General features: G+C 42.8%; 1 long non-coding RNA gene and 1 pseudogene across 2 annotated transcripts in view; one reads left to right on the top strand and one right to left on the bottom strand.

Annotated features, from left to right (window-relative positions):
• The window catches only part of LOC144308610 (uncharacterized), a 38,565-nt gene extending 13,393 nt beyond the window's left edge, over window positions 1-25,172 (bottom strand). For both annotated transcript variants that reach the window (XR_013375020.1, XR_013375021.1), the window contains exon 1: window positions 25,050-25,172. This is a non-coding gene — a long non-coding RNA (uncharacterized LOC144308610). The remainder of the gene's footprint in view (window positions 1-25,049) is intronic.
• LOC144308208 (MARCKS-related protein pseudogene) lies at window positions 17,899-20,904 on the top strand (annotated as a pseudogene).
• Window positions 25,173-27,821: the final 2,649 nt, after the last annotated feature.

The raw sequence follows: 27,821 nt of genomic DNA, 5'->3' as shown, positions 1-27,821 counted from the left end.
CACCCACTCACCCCCACCCCCCACCCTCCTCCCCTTCCACCACCCCTAGTTCGTTTCCCAGAGTTAGGAGTCTCTCATGTTCTGTCTCCCTTTCTGATATTTTCCACACATTTCTTCTCCCTTCCCTTCTATTCCCTTTCACTATTATTTATATTCCCCAAATGAATGAGAACATACACTGTTTGTCCTTCTCTGATTGACTTACTTCACTCAGCATAATACCCTCCAGTTCCATCCACGTTGAAGCAAATGGTGGGTATTTGTCATTTCTAATGGCTGAGTAATCAAAAAAAAAATTTTAATAAATAAAAAATAAATAAAAGCTACTGTAGTGGTACAAAAGACACTATCAAGGAAGTGAAAAGGCAACCCAAGGAATGGCAGAAAATATTTGTAAATTGTGTCCCTGCTAAGGGGTTAATATTCAGAATAAAGACCTTGTACAACTTAACATCTAAAAGACAAGCAACCCAATTCAAAACTAGCCAAAGGACTTCAACAGACATTCCCCCAAAGAAGATACATATGAGAAGATGTCCAACCCATCACTGAGCATTAGGTAAATAAATACAAATCAAACCACAATGAAATACCACTTCACACCCATTAGGATGGCTATTATCCAGAAAAAGACAGGAACTAAATAACAGGTGTTCGTGGGGATGTGTAGAAATTGGAAGGCAGCTATGCCCACCACTATACCACCAACATAAGTGATGTGTAGAAATCAGAACCCTTGTGCATTACTGGTAGGAATGTAAAATGGCAGCCATCACAGAAAACAATATAGTGGTTCCTCAGAAAATTAAATATGGAATTATCATGTGATTCAGCAATTCTAATTTACAGATTACATCCATAAGAATTGAAAGCAAGAACTTGAACAGATCTTTGTACACCCACATTCATAATATCAATGTTCACAATAGCCGAAAGGTGGAAGCAACCCAATGTCCATTGACTGATGAACAAATAAAGAAAATGGATTATTATTCAGCTTCAAAAAGGAAGGAAATTCTGAACCATCCTACCACAATGAAGGAACCCTAAGGACATTATGCTCAGTGAAATAAACTAGCCACAAAATTGTTAAGTACTGTATAATTCTACTTACATAAGGTATCCAGAGGAGTTCAATTCATTGAGACAGAAAGTAAAATGGTGGCTGCCAGGGCCTGGAGGGAGTGGGGGAGGGAACAGGGAATTCCTGTTTACTGGGTATGGAGGTTCAGTTTTGCAAGATTTGATAAAAGTTCTAGAGATGGCTGGCTGATGGTGATGGTTGAACAACGAAGTGAATGTACTTAATGCCACTGTATTGTACACTTAGAAATGATTAAGATAGGGGATCCCTGGGTGGCTCAACAGTTTAGCACCTGCCTTAGGCCCAGGGCATGATCCTGGGGTCCTGGGATCGAGTCCCACATCAGGCACCCTGCATGGAGCCTGCTTCTCCCTCTGCCTGTGTCTCTGCCTTTCTCTCTCTCTCTCTCTCTCTCTCTCTCTCTCTCAATGTGTCTCTCACGAATAAATAAATAAAACAAAACAAAACAAAGAAATGGTTAAGATGGGGCACCTGGGTGGCTCAGTTGGTTAAGCATCTGCCTTCGGCCCAGGTCAGGATCACAGGGTCCTGGGATTGAGCCCTGCATCGCGGGGGCTCCCTGCTCAGCAGGCGGGATCTGCCTCTCTCTCTCCCACTGCCCCTCCCCCTTGCTTGTGCTGGCTCTCTCAAATAAATACTCTTAAAAAAAAAAAAGAAATGGTTAAGATGGCAAATGTTATGTATATTTTACCACAAGTTTCAAAATCTACAAATATAAAAAAGCAACACAGAAACAAGTCTCACTGAAATATGCAAATGTAAATGGAAGAGGGGATTATGTAGAATTTCAGCAAGCTTCAAGAGATGCATTTTTTAACTTTTATCCAAAAGGAACCAAGCAATGTCATGTTTAAAAAATTCATCTTTGATCCTTTTTCCATAACCATTCCCAACACTTGTCTGATAAAGTTGTAGCTACATATAAATTACACTTCAATGAAAAACTTCTAAAAGGCTATTGCAGTAGCACACAGCATGAAAGGGAGAAAAGACGACCCATGATCTCTTGGATCTCTTGAAGGAAGAAGCCACAGATTCCAGATAAATTCTGTAGTAATCCTGTGGGCTCACACTGGAAGAATACATAAATCTGTAACTGTTTTGTGGGTACTTATGTGTGGTGTTTTAATGTCAGATCATTTTTAAGAAACTACATGCTACATCAGAAATTCCGATTTCTGGTTCTGCCTCAGAAGGATCAGATTAAAAATTCAAGGAGTCTCTTGCTCTGCTTAGTAGGTGTGATACCTGTGAGTACCTATTCCACTACCCCAGATGGTGATTTTACCCTCAGCACATATCTTCCAAGTACTGCAAACACAGAATTTTATTAACAAACTTAATCAACCAAACGCTAAGGTCAACATTCTCTTAGTAGCTGACAAGAGAAGCTGATGAATCCTAATTTCCCTGTGCTTGTAGTGCCAAGTACTGCCCTTCTGAATATGCTAATCATGCGAAAAATGAGGGGGAGGCTCCCAGGCCAGTTCCTCAGTTCTGCACCCTGCCCATCAGAGACTCCCTAGCCACAGATTTATGCTAGTTGACTTTAGCAGTATTTCTTCTCTGCAATCAAAGCAACAGATTACATGCAAAACCCAGTCCTATTCTGTGATGTGAAAGGATCCTCCATCTAATATCTATCTATCTACCTATCTATCCCGTCATTGGCCATAAAGTAACTGCAAATGACTACTGGGGTCACATTTAACAAAAAGGTCCCCCAAAGAACATCCCTTTGCCCAGTCTTCCAAATCCCTCCCTACTCCATAGAACTTCCTCTAGCAAATCCATTTCAAAGGAGGCTGAAGTCCTAACTTGCTGTCCACAGAGATAAGCCCCCTGACCAACAGGAGGGGTGAGAACAGGGAATTCCTGGTGGAACCATGCTCTAAACACCTCAGCTTCCTGTACACACCCATGGCAATAAAGGAGTCATTATGGGAATAGATGAGCACTTCAGAATTTAGAGGGATGCCGACACTGTATCACGTTGGTGGGAAATTTATAGTTTACCTGGAGCCTCACAAGTGAGGGAAGGTGCCCACTGCATGCATACTCACTGTTTCCCACTCTAAGGAGGCATATTTTCAGGACAACACAATAGGATGTGGGGCCTGGATCCACTAAACTACAGTACGAATAGGTAAGAACTGGGATAATAATGAAAGCAATCATCTCCTACTGCTATAGAAAAAAGCTCCCATGTTTCAGAAATTCTGCTTTTATTTATCTTATCAGTTTTATGTCTGCTGCTAGACTGCTCTTCCTACTGCTGTTTATAGGTCAATTTATAAATCCTAAAACATACTACTTCCTCCATACAATGCTTCCTATCAGTAGTAACTCCCATAATTCCTTCATAATTTTCACTAAAGATGGAGACATTTTTTTCCACTGCCTTCCAAAGCAGGATGCCCTGGGGCTTTCAATTACTGGTGTAAAGTCCCAAGAGATCAGATTCCTGTTTCAGGCCACCACTGTTTCATGCCAAATGATAGGCTGAGAGAAACACTCCCTCCGACTCATTCTTATCACCACTTACACAGAAGGTAAAGGGGAAAAAGTAAACATGGAAATTATTTACTTTTGGCAGCCAAGGTGACTGATTTCTATAGCTGTGGCTCAAAACACTATACGTACAAGTGTAATTCTTAAAGAACTCTGGGATCCATTCATCCCTTTGGAAACGTATCATTTTCTGAATAAAGGCAACATAGCTGAATTCCAAGTCTCCCTGTTCCTAACAGCATCCTTCTCAAGATTAAAAATGCCAACACTGGGGTGCCTAGGTGGCTCAGTCGGTTAAGCGTCCACCTTCAGCTCAGGTTACTGATCCCGGGGGTCCTGGGATCGAGCTCCATGTGAGGTTCCCTGCTCAGTGGGGAGTCTGCTTCTCCGTTTTCCCCTCCCTCTGCATGTGCACGCGATCTCTCTCTCACTTGCTCTCTCTCAAATTAATAAATAAAATCTTTTAAAAGTAAATAAATAAAAATAAAAAGAGCAAACCCTTTCTGGTACCACATCTAAGGTCAAATCTTACAAGTGGACCACTCTCAATGAATTCTGATGAGACTGAAGACATATCTGCAGTTGTGTTCTGCATGTGTGCCATCTGACGCTCAGCTACCAGGGCCCCGGGCTACAGACTCTGGCTACTTACAGACCTGCCTGGCCAGAAACAGCCACGGGAGAAACCCGCACTTGCAACTAATCCAACTGGCCTGCAGCCTTGCGTCCAGCTCTGCTCCTCTTTGGGATGGGGACACTTTATCAAGTACGCTTTATATAAGGTAAAAGGCAAAGCATCAGGAAGAGAGGCTAATTATTGAAATAGAGCAGTGCTTCTCCACCTGGCCACATATTACAATTGCTGCGGGGGCGGGGGGGCAGGTTGTAAAAAAATGCCAGTGCCTGGGTTCTTAACCCAGATGGATTAAATTAGAATCTCCAGGGATGGGTCCTAGGTAACAGTATTTTATAAACACTCCCCCTTGTGATTTTTAACTTGCAACCAAGGTTGAGAAGCACCACTTTAGATGTTACCCAAAAGCCTTATTAGAGGAAAAGGGCATACACCTATGACCTATTTCTTAAAAGGTTGTCTGGAGAAACCAACATTTAATGGTGCTTAGTAACAGACAAAAAGGCAGTAAGTTTTTCCAGGGTTTTTTTTTTTTTTTTTTTTTTTTTTTTTTTTTATTTTTATTCATGATAGGCACACAGTGAGAGAGAGAGAGGCAGAGACACAGGCAGAGGGAGAAGCAGGCTCCATGCACCGGGAGCCTGATGTGGGATTCGATCCCGGATCTCCAGGATCGCGCCCTGGGCCAAAGGCAGGCGCCAAACCGCTGCGCCACCCAGGGATCCCCCAGGGGTTGTTTTTTAAAGTAGGCCACGTTTCCAACTAAAAACAGCTGCTTTTAAAATCTTAGGGGTGACTTTCCTTTGACCTCTGTAAATTGGTCTTCTTCCTTATATAACTTTCTACAGAAAATAGTAATCATACATACTAAAAAAATGACAGATTTCTATACTATTCATACTGGCAATTAATTTATTAACACAAGGTTGGGTATCAACCTCAATTTTTCATGATTTTTCAGCTTCCTTCAAATGATCTAGGCTCCCAGTTTCAGGTAAAAAAAAAAAAAGCCATAATTAACTTCATTCACTAAAGAAAAATGGCATGACCAAAAGCAAAGTAAATATGAGTGAGAAAGATTTTCCATCTCCCCTCTCATCCCTCCTGCTGAATTAGCCTGGCCCTTGGATCCTAAATCTGATTTCCTGGCTCCTGAACTAAGCCCTGGCAAAAAGGCATTCTGCTTTCAGTAGTGATGGCTTTGTTACATGGACAAAACAGCATGGGCCCTATAAAGCCATCTACCACTGTGGCTTCTCCTGACAAATTAACACTAACCCACTTCCCTGTGTTCTTAGAAAGGTTTACTATATGCAAGAAGATGTGTGTTGAAGCCTCAATCCATTAGATGAGAAAGCACACAGTAATAAACACCTAGTGGTAGAGACCTTCGAGTTGATTCTTAAAAGGTAAGTGCTCAGCAGGTGGAGCAGAGTGGGAGTGTAGTTGCAGGTGGGCATGGGGGGGGCATTTAATCTAGGTCACTGAATCAAGGCAGAGATGAGAAAGAAGATGGCATGTTCAAACAAGAAACATGCTGGAAAAATACACGCAAAGGAGGAGGGGGAGGTATGGTGAGAGAAAAGGTTGTAGAGGTGGGCAGGGAGTGGACGGAGATGAACGTAAGGAACCAGGAAGAGTGGAAACTGCTACTACACAGATGGCAAGCAGAAGCTGACAGAGCTAAACCCAGGCCAGGTTCATCAAGCACAGAGAGGGACTCACGGTTTAGTGGTGTCACATACACAGTATGGATGTGACTTAGCAAAGGGAGATGATGCCCAGGGGGAAGGATCTAGCCCCTAGCAGGTCTTTCCAGGTGCCTGGCTGGAGGGGAGGGGCTGTGCACCTCGCTATCCACTTCCAGCCACAGGAACATGACTGAGTGAGCCGTTTAGGGTAGAGGTCCCAGATAAAATGCAGGATCGTCACTCAGTTAGATTTGCATTTCAGATAAATCACAAATAAATGTTTAGTATGCAATATGTAGGGCACACTCAAACCAGAGAAAGGTCAGTGTAGAGGTTTGTAGAGAGGTGGGAGCAGCCTTGAGCTGAGAGAGGACTATTCCACAGGAACCAGAAACAACAGTCAACAAAAGATCTTGCTCTTGAGCACTCATAGTGAGGTCTTTGTTTACTGTAGCATATATATACGTTAGAATTTTCCCACTTAGAATTTTCCCACATCAATCCGAGGCTGAGTAATTTACTTCATGTTGCCATAGTGAAATATTCAACTTGGGCTTAAGAAGCAGTGCTGTGGAAGTGAGGAGAAAATAGAATCTTCCTGACAGCACATTTATGTACCAATTTGTTTTTCAAGATATTCTGGTCATATTTAGACCTAGGAAATCATGATTTCCTAAAAATGTACTCAATTGGACTGATGTTCTTTACTATCCATCTAATTCTGAAAATGTTAATGTTCGAGGCTCATTCGATTTCCTTCTCATTAAAGTGGCATTTTTCTTCTTAGCAATTCTGACTTACGTATGGACTGGGGAAATGAATTTTTCTAGAAGAAGGAGGAAGTTACTAGGCTGACAAGAAAAACTTTTTTTTCTCACAATGTGTTCTGCTTTTTTAGAAAAATACTACCTAGTTATTGTCCCTGAAATATCCCCAAGTGAAAATAGACACTTTTCTTCCATTTGTTTAGAGCAGTGATAGCAAAGATAGAATGTTAAATTTTGTATCAAGTTGCAACACAGAGTGGGCTGCTGCAGGACCCTGTGGTGACTTGCAGCTATGTGGGGCCGCACTCCCTGAGTGATCCATCTGGGGAGTCTGACACCCTGTGGATGGATGCCCATCTCCCCCCAAAAGCAACCCGGGGGTGCAAGGAGCTCAAGAAGTGTCCATGCAGCAGATGAATGATACACAGCTGATGCTCCAACTGCTGCACCCACTACCTCATATGGCTGCTCAAGTGCAAGCGTGTCAGCTTCCCCACCTTCCTGGCCAGCAAGCACAAGTTAACAGTAGCACAGCTGGGACTCCCCTGAGTACCTGGACTGCAGGATGTGCATGAAGACATCTGAGCAGGAGCAGTGGCTACCCCAGTGGAAGAGAGGCCAAGAGGTGGGAGCAGAGGGAAGTGAGGTGCCCCCCCTCCCCCCAGGTGGCCCTGTGCTCGACCAGCCCCGATCCTGTGGACCAGTTGAGAAATAAAAGCCTAAAGTAATCTCTACTCCCAACCATGAGACTCCAACTCATGACCCCCAGATCAAGAGTCACATGCTCCACCAACTCAGCCAGCCAGTCACCCACCACCGACAACAAAAACTGATAGGCATCTATAAGGCTACCACAAGCCATATGTTGCAAGAATGGAAGAATGGTCCTCAGATTTGATCGAAATCTTAGCTGGGCTGCTAAAACTGGTCCTAGAGAAGTGGAATTCTGGAGGTGGACTTAGAGAATGGGTAAGATTTCGTTATGTCATCTAGAGAGTTACGAAGGACATTCTAAGAGGGCAGCCCGGTGGCTCAGCGGTTTGGTGCCGACTTCAGCCCAGGGCGTGATCCTGGAAACCCAGGATTGAGTCCCACGTCGGGCTCCCTGCATGGAGCCTGGTCTCCCTCTGCCTGTGTCTCTGCCCCTCTCTCTCTCTCTGTGTCTCTCATGAATAAACAAATTAAACCTTTAAAAAAAAAAAAAGAAGGACATTCTAAAAAAGCAGCATGGGCAGACTTACAAGAGCCAGCACATCGCTGCCTGTGAGGAGGGCACATTCAGATTTAACCTGCCTGAACAATGAGATTTAACCCACCTGAGGCAGTTTGAATAAAGGTGTGATTACAGAGGGTCCTGGAAATGATACAGAGTTCTAGCCAAAAGGAACCAACACCACCCAGTATTTTCCAGAAATGATTCTGGCAGTGTGATTCGGATAAAGGATTAAAGGCAGGCGGATGGGTGAGGGGAAGGAGGGCTGTAGCTAGATGGAACAGCTGCGTGGCTCAACGATGACAGAAGGAAGTGTGTTGGCTCCCATGCCTTGTTGGAGCAGTTACTGAATCATCACTGTCTTTTGCTCTTTCCTATAGGGCAGGGGTCAGCAAACTGCATGTGTAAAGGGCCAGAAAGTAAATAGTTTAGGCTTTGTGAGCCATAAGGCCATGTCTGTTCCAACAACTCAACCCTGCCTGCCATTGTATCAAGAAAGCAGCCATAGAAAATTCTATAAACAAATGGGTGTTTGGCTTTGTAATAAAATTTTATTTACAAAACCAGACAGTGGGATAGATTTGGCCTGTGGGCCATAGTCTGCCTACTGCTGTAGGGCCTCAGGTGAGTGCAGGTTTACGAAGCTGCTAGAGAACGTGGATAAAAAGCACGACTATGTAATTCTAGTTGTCTTTTGTGCTTGCTATTCAGACAGCTGAACTCCTTAGACTATAAACAACCTATGTGGGAAGGAAAAATTCTTTCTTGGATTGTTCTTCTCTGGAGTGGAATTAGTGCTATTATTATTGTGAATATACTGCTCCCTACTCATCTCTCTCATTATTTTTATGACTCATGTCCCTATGATGGAGGCAATAAATGGAATGATCTTCATAGAATGTGAGCACAATGGGGGGGCACCTTGGCATGTGTGATGGAAATTATCCAAATCTATCTTGAAATATTCGGGCAATACAAAAATAGGACCACGTGTACCACTGTGATATCAGGCAGGTTTCTAAAGGTGGATCTGTCAAAACGCATGGATATTTTGATTAAGGTTCACTTGTTCGGTTTCAGCAACTCCCAACCCAGGAAAAAAGCAAGTGGAGAAGGCAGAGGTAGGTAGAAAGAGCTAAGGATCTAGGTAGAGGAGGAAGCAAAAAGGAAGAAAAGAGGATAAAGGAAATAAAAGGTAGAAAGACTAGTGGGAGAACATGAAAAGGGGCTTCCGGTCTCTGGCCTGGCTCAAGGTTGTCAGTAGATTCATGTGCATGTAGGGAAGGCTTATAAAAGAAGCCTGCCTCTCTCTGTGGGTCTCTAATAAATAAATAAAATCTTAAAAAAAAAAGGGGGCAGCCCCGGTGGCTCAGTGGTTTAGCGCCTGCCTTCAGCCCAGGGTGTGATCCTGGAGACCCGGGATCGAGTCCCATGTCAGGCTCCCTGCCTGGAGCCTGCTTCTCCCTCTGCCTGTATCTCTGCCTGTTTCTCTAATAAATAAACAAAATCTTAAAAAAAAAAAAAGAAGAAGAAGCCTGCAGAGGGAACAGCATAAAGACATACAATTAAGGACTTTCCTTTCATTCGTCTCAGCCTATGAAGTACCTGTCCCAGGCTCTGTGCTAGGCCCTGGGTATACAAAGGTGGCTATAACCAAGCAGTTTATAGTCTAGTATACAGAGGTAAGCCAATTCCAAACCATAACAATATATAGTAACAATAAGGGACTTCTCAGTTTCTAACCTAGAGAAATTCTAGCATGCCTACACAACAAATATATAACATCAGTATATTAGCTAAAAAGTGTCAGTAACTGAAACATTCACCAGTACAGGAATGGATACATATGCATATACCCCACACCCAGACATGCTAAATGAAAAAAACAAGTTCCAGAATATTCAGAGAATATAATACCATTTTTGAGAAAATCATGCACACAAAATAACACATTTTCTGAGTATTTCACCACATAAGAGATATTCTAGAATGATTAACGTTAAACTTGTAACAATGATTACTTCTTTGGAAGGATACTGATAGTGGTGATCATATAGGTATTTTTTAAAATTATTTATTTATTTATGAGAGAGAGAGAGAGAGAGAGAGAGGCAGAGACAGGGGAGCCAGACATGGGACTCAATCCCGGGTCTCCAGGATCATGCCCTGGGCTGAAGGCGGCGCCAAACCATTGAGCCACCCAGGCAGCACCAAAAAATTTTTAAAAAGTGAAAAGAATGGGGCACCTGGGTGGCTCAGTCAGTTAGTATCTGCCTTTAGCTCAAGGCATGATTCCAGGGTTGGGATCCCTTGCTGGGCTGGGAGCCTGCTTCTCTCTTCTCCCTTGTTTGTGTGCTCTCCCAATCTTTTTTTTTTTAAAGTAGAAAGAGCTACAGGAAAGATACGGATCAATGTGAAAGGAGTGATTCAAAAAGAGGACTACAGGGGTGTGTGATGACTACAGGGGCATCTGGGTGGCTTATTTGGTTAAGCATCAAACTCTTCATTTCAGCTCAGGTCATGATCTCAGGGGTGTGAGACTGAACCCTGCAGAGTGTAGCCTGCTGAAGATACCCTCTCCCTCTCCCTCTCCTTCTGCCCCTCCTCTCTCTCTTTCATTCTCTACCCCTCTCTCCCTCTCAAAAAAAAAAATATATGACTACAGATTTTTCTCAACTTACAATGGGGTTCCATCTTAAGTTGAAATATCGTAAGACAAAAATGCACTTAAGACATGCAACCTATGGACATCATGGCTTAGCCTAGCCTACCTTAAATGTGCTCAGAACACTTACATGAGCCTACGGTTGGGCAAAATCATCTATCACAAAGCCTACTTTATAATAAGTGCTGACTATCTCATGCAATTGATTGAATATTGTACTGAAAGTGAAAAGCAGAAAGGCTGTCTAGGGACAGGACAGTTGTCAGTGTATGCATTGTTGACCCTTGTAACTGTGTGGCCGACTCGGAGCTGTGGCTCAGTACCCCGGCCCAGAATCATGAGAGGAGATCAGACCGCATACCGCTAGACCAGGAAAAGATCCAAATTCAAAATTCCAAGTACGATTTTTCCTGAATGCATATCACTTTCTCACCACTGTAAAGTCAAAAAAATCTGAGGTCAAATCACCTGAAGTTGGGGATCTTTTTTGTATGAGATCAGAGAGGCCAGTGCTGCCATGTTAAGTGCACAGAGCATTAGGTAGGTCAGAAAGACCCAGCTCCAAAGAGTGACACCTCTTAAGCATGATCCATGAAAATTTGACTTTTCTGAGTTGTGCTTCCTTCATTTGTGGAAGGTGAATACTGATACCCACCCTTTGCGTCCTACTTCACATCATCCCATTTTTTATGGCATTTATTGTTACCTGAAATAAACGTGTTTGTTTGTGCTCCTGTTATTTGCCTACTGCCCAACCCTCACATCACATCTTTTGAGAGTACATCTTTATCATAATGTCACAAGCCAAAGAAGAGTAGTTAGCACGCGGAAGGTCCAAAGCAAGCTGATTTTAGCCTCAGAGCCATTGCACACATTCATCCTTTTGTCTGTAAAACACGTCCCCCCATCTCCTCAGGGCTGGTTCTGTCCTGCCACTCAGGTCTCAGCTACGATGTCATCCCAGCAAAGATACCTTCCCTGACAACCTTAGCTGGCTAGCATTGCCTTCCACGCCATCACTTTCTAACACATGCCACTGCTTCATTTTCTTCACAGCACTTATAATTAGAAATTATTTACTGATTTACTTATTATCAGTCTATTACTGTCCTGTTTTGTGTCTCCCCCAACTAAAATGGAAACTGCCATTAGAGCAGAGGCTTTGTATGTCCTATTTGACAAGTATAACCCCAATACTTAAAATGTTTGAGACAGAGTGGGTACTAAATAAATACTGAATGAATGAATGAAGCCCTACAAACAAACCAATATAGCCATAAGGGACATTAACAAGAGGAAAGCACAATAAAAGATGGGATATAAAAGATTCAGAACATGTGGGGTTTTATAGGTCATTAGTTTGTGTGTGTGTGTGTGTGTGTGTGTGTGTGTGTGTGAGAGAGAGAGAGAGAGAGAGAGAGAGAGAGATCTCCACACCCAATGTGGGGCTCAAACTCACAACCCTAAGATCAAGACTCTCATGCCCTCCAACTGAGCCAGCCAGGCACCCCTGTAGGTCACGTTAAATAGTATTTTTCTTTAATTTTGCTGAAAGCTCTGTGCTCATCAATATGGAGATACACTTTAGAATTACCTGAATGCTGTAGATACCCCCCACTATTCCCCATGGCCAAGTCACCATCATTTGTTAGCTGGACTAATGCGTTAGCTTTTAATATGACCATGATCTGCTATTCTTCCTCTTTATTAATAAGTATCTAGCATATGTTATGCCTTAAAGGAGATGCTAAGGATACAAAGAAAAAAAAACAGATGATTATCATTGCCCTCAAAGGGCTCAGAGCCCTGTTGAAGATAATGTACCTACGGCAAACACAATGATCAACTATAAGCTCCAATAACAGAAATGCCATATGAGAAGTATAAACAAAGTGTTAGACAAATGGAAAGGTTTTTGAGTGAGGAGTCCTGACTGGGCTTCCTAAAGGGAGCATCAGCTGGATCTGGAAAGGTTTATAGCCTTTTGCAAAGATGATAAGGGTAATGAATGCAGGCTGAGGGAGCAGCAAGAGAGAAAGCTTGAGGAAGGGAAAGCAGACAGATTGTCAAAGAACTGATGAACAGCACACTCTGATTGAAGCAGGAGTACAACACAATAGTGAGATAGGAGGTTGTAAAAGTTAGTGAGGAGGCTTGAGAAGAGTGGGGGGTGTGGAAGAGAAAGTGCAGTAGAACAAAAGAGGGCGTACACAAAGACACAAAAGAGTTCAGCTGACATTGGGCATTGGAGTTAATGGCAAAGCCAGTTTTGGGGGGGTGTATGTCAGGATAAATCTCTCTGGGGATAACCACAGTAGAGAATTGCACAACTAAAACTACAGGTCAAGGGGTGCCTGGCTGGCTCAGTCAGTAGAGCATGCAACTCTTGATCTGGGGGTCGTGAGTTCGAATCCCATGCAGAGTGTTGAGCTTACTTAAAAAAAAATACAATACAATAAAGTTATAGGTCAAAGAGGCAAGGGATCTTGGAATAGCAGCAGAGACATGGCTGAAACAGCCAATTCAGGGGTCCAGGCTGATTTAGGTGGCAAATGAAATCTGAACTAAGCAGTGGTCTGAGAGAATAGCAAAGGGATGGGATATCACTGGAAGTCCAAGGCCTTGTATATATTCATTTTGAGTAAGGTAGCAGGAACTCTGGATATTACAGTCTGAGAAACTGAAGATGGACCATTTCTTCTTCTTTTTTTTAAATTTTTTTTTAACTTATTTATGATAGTCACAGAGAGAGAGAGAGAGAGAGAGAGGCAGAGACATAGGCAGAGGGAGAAGCAGGCTCCCTGCACCGGGAGCCTGATGTGGGATTCAATCCCGGGTCTCCAGGATCGCGCCCTGGGCCAAAGTCAGGCGCCAAACCGCTGCGCCACCCAGGGATCCCCATTTCTTCTTTTTAAAAGATTTTATTTATGTATTTGAGAGAGAGAGAGAGAGCATGATCATCTGGGGCGGGGGACAAAGAGAGAGAGAGAAGCAGGTTCCTTGCTGAGCAGGGAGTCTGACTTAGGACTCAATTGCAGGACTCTTGAGATCATGACCTGAGCTGAAGGCAGATGCTTAACCGCTGAGCCACCCAGGCGCCCCAAGATAGACCATTTCCAAGTGATAATAACATTTAAGGTGTGAGACTGCTTATGCATAAATGGAGTACAGTAGAGATCAAGTGTCTGAAACTTGAAGGTGGTGGAAATTTGCCTAGGTTGAATAAGATTTGAAAGAGGAGTGTTGCGTATATCATAAATTAGGCAAGGAAGAGTTAATGCAACTTCCTAAAGGGCAAATTCTTAGTAAGTAACTTGTGGGTGAGTGACTCTTGACTTACTTTATTCCTATTTTAGGGATCTATCAGATATAGAACTTTAAAGACATGCCATTGTCAGCTAGGTCTTACTTTTGCAAAACATAGCTCAGAATATTCCTTTAAAGTATAATAGAAGGCAGCCCGGGTGGCTCAGTGGTTTAGCGCCACCTTCAGTCCAGGGTGTGATCCTGGAGACCCAGGATCAAGTCCCATGTCGGGTTCCCTGCATGGAGCCTGCTTCTCCCTCTGCCTGTGTCTCTGCCTCTCTCTCTGTCTCTCCCATGAATAAATAAATAAAATCTTAAAAAAAATTGTTTTAAGTATAACAGAATGTAAATTACAGATTGTACATTAACTCTACTGCTTCCTTGGAATTTGTAATCTAGGTGATTTGAGGAGGAGCAAATCATGTTATAAACATCACTGAACCATTAGAGCCACAATCATTAGGGAATTATTATTTATTTGACTTGGTATTTGATGACAGTAACATGTTATTTACTACCTAGAATAGCAAACATCTTAATTGATAATATTCTATTCCACTCACATAGAGTACAGGCATTTTTTAAAGCAGGGCCCATGCCCAGCATGGAGCCCAACATGGAGCTTGAACTCACGACCCTGAGATCAAGACCTGAGCTGAGATCATGAGTCCAATTACTGAGCACCCCCAGGCGACCAAGTACAGGCATTTTTTTTATCTCTATTGTTCCCAGTAGGACTAAAATGACTGGAGAAACTTTTTCAAATGATTGACACGTCAGGTGAGTTGTTTATCATTTGACATTACCAGGAGTTTGGGGGAAAAAAAAACCTTCAGTCTAACTTTTATAATTACATTAATTGAACATGACTCAACAGCATGGATTACTCATACTGTCATAACCCCAAAGTAAAGTTTCTGGCAGTATCCAAAAGACTGAGGCAAATGTAGACAAATAGCTTGAGTTTTAAAAGATTCCATGAAGTCATCAAATATCTTTGTAGGTTTCTCAAGATTTCTCAGATATAGTGGTGTGACTTCCCATAAATTGAAATAAAGTCTTTTTGACCTTGGCAGCATGTTAGTGGTGGTCTGTGTAAAAATACAAATTGTGTTTTAACCATGTCCCCTCTCCCATAACATAAAAGAAGCCCCTCCTTTCAAAGTGCAGCCATTTTTAGGGCCTTCTAAGTTAGCTGAACATAACCAAGGCCACTGAGGCCTCCATCTCCCAATGTTTCCTCCAAAAAACAAAAAAAGGGTGAGAAGGAAAAAACAAGTCTACATAAAAACCAAGCAAGGAGAAAAGAGAGGAAATAGCAACCGGGCCTAATATGGATCCAAAAAGACTGGGATGAAGCATAAATCCATCCTCAGTATGAAAATTACTTAAAAAAAACCCCAAGTATCTGAACACATATGAGAGAGAGAGGACTTAAGGACATGCAATTTGAAGGATCAGTCTCCAAAACTCATAGCTTCTAAGAGAGATAAAGGGTAAAAACAGGGCAGCCCCAGTGGCACAGCGGTTTAGCGCTGCCTGCAGCCTGGGGTGTGATCCTGGAGACCCGGGATAGAGTCCCACGTTGGGGCTCCCTGCATGGACTCTGCTTCTGCCTCTGCCTGTGTCTCTGCCTCTCTCTCTCTTTCTCTCTTTCTCTGTATCTCTCATGAATAAATAAATAAATTCTTTTAAAAATGTAATACATATCAACTGAGGTAACTAACCCCAACCCCAGAAAAGCAATCATGAAACAAAAAAATATCAGGGCACCTGGGTGGCTCAGTCAGTCAAGTATCTGCCTTAGGCTCAGGTCACAATATTAGGGACCTGGGATTGAGCACCATGTCAGGCTCCCTGCTCAGCTCACTCTCCCTTTGTCCCTCCCTCGCTCCTGTGCTCTCTCACTATAATATACAAATAAGGGATCCCTGGGTGGCGCAGTGGTTTAGCGCCTGCCTTTAGCCCAGGGCGCGATCCTGGAGACCCGGGATCGAATCCCACGTCGGGCTCCCGGTGCATGGAGCCTGCTTCTGAGCCTGCTTCTCCCTCTGCCTGTGTCTCTGCCTCTCTCTCTCTCTCTCTCTCTCTGTGTGACTATCATAAATAAATTATAAAAAAATTAATATACAAATAAAATATTTTAAAAATACTGATACAAGACAATACTCCAAATGGAATTAAATAGACACAAATGGAAAGGTGGTGACAAAAAAATACCTTGGATCAGAAATTCAAAAGGGAAAAACAGAAATAAACAAAATACAGGAAGAAATTAAAAGAAGTGATTGGGAATGCCTGGGTGGCTCAGCGGTCTGTCTTTGGCTTGGGGCGTGATCCCGGGATTCTGGGATCAAGTCCTGCATTGGGCTCCCTGCATGGAGCCTGCTTCTCCCTCTGCCTATGTCTCTGCCCCTCCCTCTGTCTCTCATGAATAAATAAATAAAATCTTAAAAAAAAGAGGTGATTGAACTCAGGAAAAAAAAAGGAAGAAAAAACAAAGTCATTTTACAATTGAAGAATAAATTACGGGATGCCTGGGTGGCTCAGTGGTTTAGCACCTGCCTTTGGGTCAGGGCGTGATCCCCGGGACTCTGGGCTTCCTACATGGGGCCTGCTTCTTCCTCTGCCTGTGTCTACCTCTCTCTCCCTCCCTCCCTCTCTCTCTCATTCTCTCTCTCTCTGTGTCTCTCATGAATAAACAAATAAAATCTTAAAAAAAAAGAAGAAATTACAAGTGCCCAAGTGAGAACAGGCCTTAGTAAAATGTAATAAGGGGGCATTGAAAATATTAAGGGAGCAGGAAAACAAACAATACAATGAAAATGTGATAGGAAAGTAAGATGAGGAAGAGAAGATAATGGAACAGAAGCCAAGCAAAGAAGGAATGATATTATTGCAGTCCCAGTGAAATGATGATCAATAGGACAAATTATAATCCAAGAAAATCTTCCAGAAATAGAAAAAGACCTTTGTCTACCTATCCACTAAAAATGCACAATCAAGGACTCCTGGGTCGCTCAGTCAGTTGAGCATCTACCTTCAGTTCAGGTCATGATCCCTGGGTCCCTGAATTGAGCCCCTCATCCGGCTCCCTGATCAGTGGGGATTCTGCTTCTCTCTCTCCTTCTGCCCTCTGACCCCTCCTCCCTGCTTGCACGGCACGCTCGCACTCTCTCTCATGCTCACTCTCAATAAATAAGTGAAATCCAAAAAATAAAATAAAATGCACCATCAACTGCAAGATACAGTCTTTCGTCTATTAGATTTCAAAGATAAAGTTAAAACTGTAAAGACCTCCAGGCAAAAAGATCAAGTACTATGTAAAGGCGAGAGAACTGGACTGGTATCAGACATTCAGAAACAATATAATCAAAACAAAACAAAACAAAAAACAATATCTAAAGCAGGGCAAAAATGGAACAGCATTTATAAACAATCAATGAAGCATGAACCAAGGATTTTATATCCGACAAAGCTGCCTTCTAGTATCAAGGCTATTAACACACACATACTTTTCAACATACAACAGCTTAGGGAATTCTGTACCCATGAGCCCTTTTTGAGGAATCTACTAGAACAAGTGCTGGCAAATTATTCTCCGGGACCACATCCAACCTCTCCCATTTTTGTATGGGGACTGAGCTAAGAACTGTTTGTTTGTTTTGCATTTTCAAATAGCTAAAAGAAAACCAAAAGAGTAACAATATTTCACAACCTGTGAAAATTATTTTTCCCTTTCTTTTACCTGTGAAAACTATAATCAAGTCAAATTTCAGTGTTTACAGATACAGTTTTATGGGAACACAGCTACACTCCTTTGTTTACTGTCTATAGTAGCTTTCAGGCTACAGTAACAGAGCTGAGTAGTGTGGCAGAGACCATATGATGCACAAAACCTAATAATACTCATTATCTGGCCTGCTAGAGAAAAAGTTTGCCAACTGCTGTCCTTGGAAGATAAGCTTCCTCCAACCAAGAGACACCTATGAATAACTTTGGCAAAATGACTGACGGTAGAGCATTTTGGTATATAGATAAGTGGATGGAAGGACAGATGATATAAAGAACAAAACAAATTTGGGACAAAGAGTGAAAGACTCATGTATAAATGTACGTTTTGACAAAGCAAAAAGCAAAAGCAATGCAACCAATAAATGGGATAAAGGAAAATGAAAGAGCAAAACAGAGTAGGGAATAGGTGAAAGTTACGATACTAATAAAAAAAATTACAAACCAGACCCTAAACAATAAAAAGAGACTATGAGTATTTAAAAACATATAAATAGGGGATCCCTGGGTGGTGCAACGGTTTGGCGCCTGCCTTTGGCCCAGGGCGCGATCCTGGAGACCCGGGATCGAATCCCACATCGGGCTCCCGGTGCATGGAGCCTGCTTCTCCCTCTGCCTGTGTCTCTGCCTCTCTCTCTCTCTCTCTCTCTCTGTGACTATCATAAAAAACATAAATACCTGAGTGCCTGGCTGTCTCAGTCAGAAGAGCATGCAACTCTTGATCTAAGGGTCTTGAGTTCAAGCCCAATATTGGTGAAATGATGTGAAATGATGATCAATCATCATTGGTCTCAATGATGGGACCAATATTGGGTATCCCAATATTCACGTCCCAATATTGGGTATTGAATATTGATTTATTGAAATCACTTAAAAAAACTTTTTTGAAATAAAAGGTATAAATACTAAGATAACCACTAAAACAAATATGCAAACTCTCCTACTACATACCTAAAATACATGTGTATGCTAAAGAGCAAATGATACACATCTTATAAACATAGCAAATAAAATATACATAATTTAAAATATTGACAAAATGTAAAATAAACATGTATACCAAAAAAATAAATGGAAATGGGCTTTCCTTGATTAGTAAAAGCAAACAATTTTCAATTTCACACACAGCAAAACCCAAACCTCGTTTAAAAGACTTTATTCATTCGTGAGAGAGAGAGAGAGAGAGAGAGAGAAAGCCAGGCAGAGACATAGGCAGAGGAAAAAAGCAGGCTCCATGCAGGGAGCCCAATGTGGGACTCAATCCTGGGACCCCAGGATCACGTGCTGAGCCGAAAGGAGATGCTTAACCACTGAACCACCCAGGCATCCCCCAATTCTCTTGTATATAAGAGACACACACCTCCAACAGTGATTCAAAAATGCTAAATTATAAAGGACAGGTCATGGGGCACCTGAGTGGCTCAGTCGATTAAAAGTCAGCCTTGGGCTCAGGTCATGGTCCTGGGTCCTGGGTCTCCCTGCTCAGTGGGGAGTCTGCTTTTCCCTCTATCCCTACCTCTTTCCCTCCCCCTTCTCATGGTCGCTTGCTCTCTCTCTCAAAAAAATAAATAAAATCTTTTTTTCACAAGATTTTACTTATTCATGAGATACACAGGGAGAGAGAGGCAGAGACACAGGCAGAGAAAGAAGTAGGCCCCATGCAGGGCACCCAATGTGGGGACTCAATCCTGGGACTCCAGGATCACACCTTGGGCCGAAGGCAGGCGCTCAACCACTGAGCTACCCAGGCGTCCCAAATAAATAACATCCCAAATAAATAATATCTTAAAAAAAAAGAATAAAGGATGGGACAAAGGCATACTGGATGAATGGAAACAGGAATAATGGAAATAGAAAAATGGAAACAGAAAAAGAGCAGATACCCTGGTATCAGCAAAGTAAAATTTAAGTCTCAAAGCAAATAGTCAAGACAAAAGGACAATTTTGTATTAAAGGCCACTATGCAGAATGATCATACAACATTTAAGAATATTTATTACCTCAGTAGCACATCGGTTAAGCATCTGACTTCTGATTTTAGCTCAGGTCATGATCTCAGCATTTGGAGATAGGGCCGGGTGTTGGGCTACTCTCTCTCCCCTTCAGCCCCTCCCCCTTCCCACTCTCTCTCTAAAAATATATTTTTTTAAGATTTTATTTATTCATGAGAGACACAGAGAGGCAGAGACATAGGCAGAGGGAGACGCAGGCTCCCTGGGGGGAGCCTGATGTGGGACTCAATCTTAGAATCCCGGGATCACACACTGAGCTGAAGGAAAATGCTTAACTGCTGAGCCACCCAGGCGTCCCCCAAAATAATTAATAATAATAAAAGAGTATTTATTACCAAATAATAATGCCAACATCTTTAATGAAGTAAAAAACTACAGAAGTTGTGATTCTGGTGCGGAGCGGTGGTGGGCATAGCTAGCGGGTCGGGCGCCGAGAGGGGGTGCAGCTCGGTTCCCCCCCATACCCCTCCCCCTCAGGCGCGAGCCCCACCCCTCCACTGGCCAGGCCAGCCCGGCCGAACTATCCCCTGTTGCGTGAGCCTGGGGCACCCCGGGCGCCCCCAGCAGACCCCCCCCCCATCACGGGCAGCCAGAGCTCCAAGGCTCCCCGGGGCTACGTGACCCCCGAGGAGGCAGCAGGTACTTCGCCTGCTAAGGCCAACGGACAGGAGAATGGCCACATGAAAAGCAATGGAGACTTATCCCCCAAAGGTGAAGAGGAGTCGCCCCCCCAGGAACGAAACAGAGGAGGCAGCCGGGGCCATTGGCGATGCCATAGAGCCAGCACCCCCTAGCCAGGGCGCTGAGGTCAAGGGGGATGCCCCCGCCAAGGAGACCCCCAAGAAGAAGAAGAAATTCTCTTTCAAGAAGCCTTTCAAATTGAGTGGTCTGTCCTTCAAGAGAAATCGGAAGGAGGGTGGGGGTGATTCCTCTGCCTCCTCACCCACAGAGGAAGAGCAGGAGCAGGGTGAGATCGGAGCCTGCAGCGAGGAAGGCACAGCCCAGGTAGGGAAGGCTGCCGCCACCCCTGAGAGCCAGGAGCCCCAGGCCAAGGGGGCAGAGGCTAGTGCTGCCTCCAAGGGAGGAGACACAGAAGAAGAGGCAGAGCTCCAGGCTGCAGAGCTGTCCATTCCCTCGAGGCCGGAGAGTGGCCCTACACCTGCCGGCGAGCAGAATGAGTAGCTGGGTGGGGGCAGGTGGGTGATCTCTAAGCTGTAAAAACTGTGCTGTCCTTGTGGAGGTCACTCCCTGGACCTGGTGCCCTGGCTGCCATCCTGTGGCCCAGAAAGGAAGGGGCTGTTGCCCCCTCCCAGCCACATTCCCTCTCCTTTTCCCTCCTGTGGATTCTCCCATCATCCATCTGGCCTTCCTCTTAAGGCCAGCTGAAGATGGTCCCTTGCAGTTTCCCGAGTTAGGTTAGTGATGTGAAATATGCTCCTGCCCCTGGCCCTACCTCTCCTGCCCCTACCCCTGCAGAAGGCAATTGCTGGTTTTCTTCCCCAGTTCTTTTCCAAGTAAGTTGTTTACTCCCCAAATCCCTGAGCCAGATGTGGGGTGCCTACACTCCCAACCCCGAGTGTCCAGCCTTCCCCTCTGTTGAGTTTTTAGTCTCTTGTGCTGTGCCTAGTGGCACCTGGGCTAGGGAGGACACTGCCCCTGTCCAGGTTTTTATAAATGTCTTACTCAAGTTCAAACCTCCAGCTTGTGAATAGACTGTGTCGCTTTTTTGACTTGGTAAGCAAGTATTAGGCTTTGGGGTGGGGGGGGAGGTCTGTAATGTGAAACAACTTTTTGTTGTCTTTTTCCCCCCTCCCATTGTTGTAAATAACTTTTAATGGCCAAACCCCAGATTTGTACTTTTTTTTTCCTCTGCTAAAACCATTCTCTTCCACCTAGTTTTACTGTAACATTTGGAAAAGGAATAAATGTCGTCCCTTTAGTAATGCAAAAAAAAAAAAAAAAAACAAAAACAAAAACAAAAAAGCAAAAACTACAGAAGTTGCAAGGAGACAGGAACAGAAACACAGTAAGAATATTCTGCTCACTACAAATCAAATCAAGTGGACAAAAAAATAAGAAAAAAGAACACCTGAACAGCATAAGCAACACGGTAGAACTTATGAATATATGTAAAGCTCTAAACTCATCACACAGAACATTACTTTTCAATTCTGCATGGCATATTCACAAAAACTGATCATAGATTAAGTTGCAAGGAAACAACAAATTTCACAAAAAAAAATATTACAAACAACCCTCTCTCATCACGAAGCAGTTAAACTGGAAATTACGAATAAAAACAAAATATATTCCTATTTGTCACGTAAAGAAAATTGTATTTGCGGGGCACCTGGGTGGCTCAGTGGTTCAGCATCTGCCTTTGGCTCAGGGCATGATCCTGGGGGTCCTGGGATCGAGTCCTGCATCGGGATCCCCAGAGGGAGCCTGCTTCTCCCTCTGCCTATGTCTCTGCTTCTCTCTCTGTGTCTCTCACGAATACATAAAATCTTTTAAAAGAAATTATTTTCAAAGAAAAAGCTTACAATTTTTTTAAAAAGCAATCACTTCTACAGCAAGGCATTTCCTTTAAAATTAGTATCTGGGGGCAGCCCGGGTGGCTCAGCGGTTTAGCGCCGCCTTCGGTCCAGGGCGTGATCCTGGAGACCCGGGATGGAGTCCCACATCCTGCTCCCTACATGGAGCCTGCTTCTCCCTCTGCCTGTGTCTCTGCCTCTCTCTCTCTGTGTGTTTCTCATGAATGAATAAATAAAATCTTTTTTAAAAAGTAAAATAAAATTAGTATGTGTGATATATATATTTTAATATATATATCTATTTATTTAAAGGCTTTATTAATGTAATCATTCATAAGAGACACAAGAGACATAGAGGGAAAAATAGGTTCCCTGCTGGGAGCCTGATGCAGGACTCAATTTCCAAACCAGGATCATGCCCTGAGCCGAAGGCAGATGCTCAATTGCTGAGATGCTCAATCTTTTAAAAGAAATCATTTTCAAAGAAAAAGTTTAAAAATTTTAAAAAAAGCAATCACTTCTATAGCAAGGCATTTCCTCCTTTAAAATTAGTATCCGTGCTATATATATATATGGTATATATTTATCAAATATACATATTCAATATACATATATATATTTAAAAGCTTTATTAATGTATTTATTCAGGAGACCTACAGGAGACATAGAGGGAGAAGCAGCTTCCCTGCTGGGAGCCCGATGCAGGACTGGATCCCCGAACCAGGATCATGCCCAGAGCCAAAGGCAGACGCTCAATCGCTGAGATGCTCAATCTTTTAAAAGAAATCATTTTCAAAGAAAAAGTTTAAAAATTTTAAAAAAAACAATCACTTCTATAGCAAGGCATTTCCTCCTTTAAAATTAGTATCTGTAATATATATATATCTAAATACATGATATATATTTATCAAATATACATATTCAATATACATATATATATTTAAAAGCTTTACTAATATATTTTCAGGAGACATACAGGAGACATAAAGGGAGAAGCAGCTTCCCTGCTGGGAGCCCAATGCGGGACTGGATTCCTAAACCAGGATCACGCCCTGAGCCGAAGGCAGACGCTCAATCGCTGAGATGCTCAATCTTTTAAAAGAAATCGTTTTCAAAGAAAAAGTTTAAAAATTTTTAAAAAAGCAATCACTTCTATAGCAAGGCATTTCCTCCTTTAAAATTAGTATCTGTGATATATATATCTAAATAAATGATACATATTTATCAAATATACATATTTAATATATATATACATTTAAAGGTTTTATTAACGTATGTATTCATGAGAGACACAGGAGACATAGAGGGAGAAGCAGTTTCCCTGCTGGGAGCCCAATGCGGGGGACTGGATTCCTAAACCAGGATCACGCCCTGAGCCGAAGGCAGACGCTCAATTGCTGAGATGCTCAATCTTTTAAAGAAATCATTTTCAAAGAAAAAGTTTAAAAAAAAAAAAAAAGCAATCACTTCTATAGCAAGGCATTTCCTCCTTTAAAATTAGTATCTGGGGGCAGCCCGGGTGGCTCAGCGGTTTAGTGCCGCCTTCCGCCCAGGGCGTGATCCTGGGGTCGAGTCTCACGTCATGCTCCCTGCATGGAGCCTGCTTCTCCCTCTGCCTATGTCTCTGCCTCTCTCTGTGTGTCTCATAAATAAATAAGTAAAATCTTTTAAAAAAAAAAAAGAAGCGGTTATTTAAAAAAAATAAAATTCGTATGTGATATATATATTTATATAGCATACATTTATTAAACACATATATTTAATATATATATTTAAAGGCTTTATTAACTTATTTATTCATGAGAGACACAGGAGACATAGAGAGAGAAGCAGCTTCCCTGCTGGGAGCCCAATGCAGGACTCGATCCCCGAACCAGGATCACGCCCTGAGCCGAAGGCAGACGCTCAATCGCTGAGATGCTCAATCTTTTAAAATAAATCATTTTCAAAGAAAAGTTTTTTTAAAAAAACCAATTACTTCTATAGCAAGGCATTTCCTCCTTTAAAAGTAGTATCTGTGATAGTTATATCTAAATATAGGATATATATTTATCAAATATACATATTTAATATATATATATACACTTAAAGGTTTTATTAATGAGACACACAGGAGACATAGAGGGAGAAGCAGGCTCCATGCAGGGAGCCCGATGCAGGACTCGATCCCCGAACCAGGATCATGCCCTGAGCCGAAGGCAGACGCTCAATCGCTGAGCCACGCAGGCGTCCTTATTTTCTGTGATATTAAGAAGAAAAATATCTCAAGATTTTCGGGTTTTAATTTCTCTATATGGTTCAGTCTACTTAAAACCTCCCCTATGTTTCATTCTCCCTTACAATATTTCATACATTATTAAAATACCTGTTTTTAGGCCTTGTCCAAATATCTACAAACAATTCCTTTCTGTTCCTTTCAAGTTCTTTATTTTTGCTATTTTGAACTTTTGTTACTTAAGCGAATACTCCACAATACGAACTCAAATTTTAAGACTGTTTTAGGAAACTCTTTGAAATTTAGAAATTACATGGTTCACGCTTTTAACAAAACCCGGGCCCTTGAAGAGCTTAATTCTTGAGGTGGGAAGCCAGGGGAGGAGAGGGAAAAAGAACAGAATCGTCGTCGTTTCTAGAGAAAGGGGTACTGAGTTCTAGAGGGCTGTCGAGCTCCATTTTGACCGACACATCGAAACAACACGAAAGTAAAACCAACCGGCAAAATGAAGGTAAAAACGAAAGGAACAGCAATTGCTCGTCAAACAACGCAGCAGACTTAGGAAGAACAAAAAGCTTCTTTGCTCCTCACATTTTTTACTTACCCAAAGGAACTTCTCCCCATTCATAGCCAGGAACGCCCGAGCTCCCTCGGCGCCAACGGTCCCACCAGGCGGGCCAACGGTCTCCCGAGGAGAATCGCCTCAGGAGGACTAACCACAGCCGGCTTTGTACTTCCCAGTTCAAAGGATGGTCCCGCCCACTTCCGCCCGTTGCGTCGGGTCACGTGACCGGGTCCTCGCCAATCAACTGTGGAGGCATGAGGTCCACTTCCGGGTGGGGCCCCACGCCCTCCCCCATCTTGAGGCTCCAGGAGGGCTTATTTTGTTTCGAAGTTAGGGAATATAGTCTACCGGTTCTCTCGGCCTGCTGGGCTGAAAGAGAATGAGCGGGCCCCTAAAATTCACGAGATGCCATGTAACAGTTTCCTTCGCGTGCAGTGCAGAGGCAAGTGCGGATTCTGAGGGCCAGGAGGCTTGCAGAGCCTCGTGAGCCTGAGAGGTCTGAGTGCACGGAACTGGGAAATGCGCCATAAATCGCTATCACCTCCCTGCTAAATGCACCTTAGAGTGGTTTTGAAGATGCAGTGAGGCCTGTGCCTGGCACATATTGTTACAGAAGTGGTTACTATTTTTCCTTGTTTTGAAGACATTCTCTCCACCTTGAAGACATTTACAAGCTGTGTTATTCAAGGACAATCCTATTGCTTCGTCAAGCTTCCTTTCTCATATGAAAATGGAGAAAGCCCGTTTAACAAATGTTCCCTAATACATACCAAATATATATATGTATATATATATATGTATCTTTAGATCCAATTACCCCCTAATATATACCAAAAACCATCTAGGTTCAGAGGACAGAAAATTGAACAAGATCTGTAAGGTCCCCCCTTTCATGATACTTGTATTCTAGTATGGAGCAAGGTTATAAACCTAAAAACAGAATTACGGAGAATAAAATAATATATGATGTGCCTAGTATTGGACAAAGAACAGCTCATTGTTGAATTTTCTATACAATCATTTAGGGAATGGTGGGAATTTGGGTCAGCCCCACCCAAAGCTCATGAACTGATAGGGGAAGGGTGGTCCCTTAAAGTAAAATTCAAGGGTCCATAATATACTGAATTGCAGAATGGTCCCCAAGTTCCTGCCCCTGATCCACACACATGCTCTATAATGATCTCCCCTTAAGTATGGGCAGAGCCTGTGAATATGATGTGACATCGCTCCTGGGATTATGTTATATGGCAAAGATGAAAGGATTTTTCAGAAGTAAGTAAGGTCCCTAATCTGTCCATAATAGTCACTCAAAAGGGAGAATATGCTGGGTGGGCCTGACCTAATCAAGTGAGCCCTTTTATAAAGGAGCGAGGCCTTCCTTAAAATCAGAACCTCTGAACCGTAGAGATGCTTTCTTCTGGCCTTGGAGAAACTAACCAGCAGGTTATGAAGTGCCTATGGAGAGGGGAAAGCACTAGGAGCCAAGGTCCTCTGTCCTACTCCTGCAAGGAAGCAAATTCTGCTAGCCTAAATGAGTTTGGAAAAGGACCCCAGGCTTTAGATTAGCAGATAGCCTAGTCGACACACATGACTGCGGCCTTATGAACCTCTGAGCAAAACATGCAGTTCAGACTGCTGACCCATGGAAACTATAAGGTGATAAACATGAATCCCCTTAAGCTGCTAAGTGTGAAATCATTTCCCATGCAAAAATAGAAAATTCAGGATTCTTCTCTTGTTTTGGGCAATCTGAAATATCAAATATGTCCTCCAAGCTCCTTGTATGTCATAGGCGTTCAGGGAGGGGCCTAAAGGAGCTGATATCTAAGGTAGACATGAGAAGTAGTTATCTAGGCAAAGAGGAGTATAAATGTGTCAGGAAGAGAGAAGCTCATCCTCACCTGAGCTATCACAAAATGCTTTTCCAAAACGCTGAGATTTACCACATTGGCAAAAAAGGAAAAGAAAGCCCCCTCCGCCACCACCCCCATCGCCATTACAGCTTCTTTGGCATAACATCCAACTGAGAGTGTCCCAGAGTACATTTCCTTGACCCACCAGCTTTTAGGCTTTTCGCAGAGGGCAATTAAGTAATTCATGAGCAATAGAGGTTTGAAATCAGTCCATTCAGTGGAGAGAGAGAAAGAAAAATTTCTGACACCTGGTTTGGAGACCAAACTAGATGACTTTCCTTTCCTTACGACGAGACCAGCCGACACTTTGAGAGAAACAGCATTTGTTATTTGCTTCTACCCCTAAAGAAGGAAAAAGTTTCATTTTTACAGTTGACATATTCCCTCTGAGTGGGGAAACATTTCATCTCCTCATTTCAGGTTGTGATTTATGAATCTGGAAGTACCTCTGTTGCTTTTTCTTCTTCTTCTTTTTCATTAGAAGGAGAGGGTAGGGAGTGAGCAGAAGCAGAAGGAGAGAGAGAATCCTAATCAGGCTCCATGCCCACAACCCTGAGACCACAACCTGAGCCAAAATCAAAAGTCAGATACCTAACCAACTAAGCCACCCATGCCCCACTGTAGCCTATTTTTTAAAGTATATTTATTATTATTGAGGTATAGTTCACATACTGTTAAATTTACCATTTAATGTGTCCAATTCGGTGGTATTCAGTATATTTACTATGTCATATAACCATCATCACTGTCTAATTCTAGAACTTCCTGCCTACCACCCAGCCTCCCCAAGAAAACCTATACCAGTTAGCAGTCAATCCCAATTTTAATCCCTCCTCCCTACTTTCTCCATTACCTGGCAACCATTATTAACCTTACTGTCTATATGGATTTGCCTATT

The sequence above is a fragment of the Canis aureus genome, chromosome X (genome assembly GCF_053574225.1).
Source record: "Canis aureus isolate CA01 chromosome X, VMU_Caureus_v.1.0, whole genome shotgun sequence".
Classification (NCBI taxonomy): domain Eukaryota; kingdom Metazoa; phylum Chordata; class Mammalia; order Carnivora; family Canidae; genus Canis; species Canis aureus.
The sequence above is the reverse complement of the archived record's forward strand: the minus strand, read 5'-3'. Positions and strand labels throughout refer to the sequence as shown.